This window comes from Lampris incognitus, chromosome 4, assembly GCF_029633865.1.
Source record: "Lampris incognitus isolate fLamInc1 chromosome 4, fLamInc1.hap2, whole genome shotgun sequence".
In the NCBI taxonomy this organism is placed as follows: domain Eukaryota; kingdom Metazoa; phylum Chordata; class Actinopteri; order Lampriformes; family Lampridae; genus Lampris; species Lampris incognitus.
Window position 1 is genome coordinate 3,675,033 of NC_079214.1, and position 2,080 is coordinate 3,677,112.

Genomic DNA, 2,080 nt, shown 5'->3' on the forward strand with positions numbered 1-2,080 from the left:
TGTAGTGTTGCCGGTAGGAAGAGCGGTCGGGGTCATGCTTGTAGTGTTGCCGGTAGGAAGAGCGGTCGGGGTCATGCTTGTAGAGTTGCCGGTAGGAAGAGCGGTCGGGGTCATGCTTGTAGTGTTGCCGGTAGGAAGAGCGGTCGGGGGGTCGGTCATGCTTGTAGTGTTGCCGGTAGGAAGAGCGGTCGGGGTCATGCTTGTAGTGTTGCCGGTAGGAAGAGCGGTCGGGGTCATGCTTGTAGTGTTGCCGGTAGGAGGAGCGGTCGGGGTCATGCTTGTAGTGTTGCCGGTAGGAAGAGCGGTCGGGGTCATGCTTGTAGTGTTGCCGGTAGGAAGAGCGGTCGGGGTCATGCTTGTAGTGTTGCCGGTAGGAAGAGCGGTCGGGGTCATGCTTGTAGTGTTGCCGGTAGGAAGAGCGGTCGGGGTCATGCTTGTAGTGTTGCCGGTCCCCCGGCCAAGCTGCAGCCACAATCCATGGCGCCATGAAGGCCTAATCTGACACGGGGACCATCGTGGAAGCCAAAACTGTGGTGTAGTCTGATCCCGGCTTGAGCGACCCACCTCTCTTGTTAGAGGGGCAGAACTCGACACTGTACTGGTGCTTTGTGCGAGACAGGAGCAGGGGGGCGCTGGGACATGAGCAGGGATTGTGTAACGGCTCGGTATGGACGTCTCTGACACGCGAGTGGTACACCGCAGAGGATCTCTGTCGGGGATGCTGAGCAGCAGACTGCAGTACTGGTCACGAAGAGGAGCAACCTGATTCTCTACCAAGAAACCCTAAGCACCACAAAACAGCTTTTAATTGGTTGACCTTTGACCTGTAAGACGCTAGCAATGGGCTGCTGGTTGTGAATGTGGGGTACGGCTTTCTTTCTAGAGTTTGCGTCATGAGCACAGCAGAACTCTCCTTTGTTTCGCTGTCCTTCAGAAGCAGAAAGAGACAGTCCAGTAGGAGGGCCTTAACGGAGCGGCGTTACACCAAACTAGCACGCCTACAGCGCCGGCGGAGGCAGGGAGGAAACGGGGGAGAGAGAGGAGTATGAACTGCAGCATAGGTCACCAGCTGGATTAGAACCGGCGACGTTGGGACCTTGTGGTGGTATGTGCTGTAAAGGCACCAGGACGTGACTTTATTAACCCTGCAGTGAACTCTTAAGAGTGGTGGGGAGAGCACCTCCCTAGCAGCAGTAGAGGATATACATACTGGCCTCTGTGGGGAGTCTGCATGGTCTCCCCGTGTCTGTGTGGGTTTCCTCCCACAGCCCACACACATGTAGGTCAGCTGACTCAGACATGTGGGTCAGGTGACTCAGACATGTAGGTCAGCTGACTCAGACATGTAGGTCAGCTGACTCAGACATGTAGGCCAGGTGAATCAGACATGTAGGTCAGGTGAATCAGACATGTAGGTCAGCTGACTCAGACATGTAGGTCAGGTGAATCAGACATGTAGGTCAGGTGAATCAGACATGTAGGTCAGCTGACTCAGACATGTAGGTCAGGTGAATCAGACATGTAGGTCAGGTCACTCAGACATGCAGGTCAGCTGACTCAGACATGTAGGTCAGGTCACTCAGACATGCAGGTCAGCTGACAGACATGTAGGTCAGGTCACTCAGACATGCAGGTCAGCTGACTCAGACATGTAGGTCAGCTGACTCAGACATGTAGGTCAGGTCACTCAGACATGTAGGTCAGGTCACTCAGACATGTAGGTCAACTGAGTCAGACATGTAGGTCAGGTGACTCAGACATGTAGGTCAGGTGAATCAGACATGTAGGTCAGGTCACTCAGACATGTAGGTCAGCTGACTCAGACATGTAGGTCAGGTGACTCAGACATGTAGGTCAGGTCACTCAGACATGTAGGTCAGGTCACTCAGACATGTAGGTCTGGTGAATCAGACATGTAGGTCAGGTGACTCAGACATGTAGGTCAGGTGAATCAGACATGTAGGTCAGGTGACTCAGACATGTAGGTCTGGTCACTCAGACATGTAGGTCAGGTGACTCAGACATGTAGGCCAGGTCACTCAGACATGTAGGTCTGGTGAATCAGACATGTAGGTCTGGT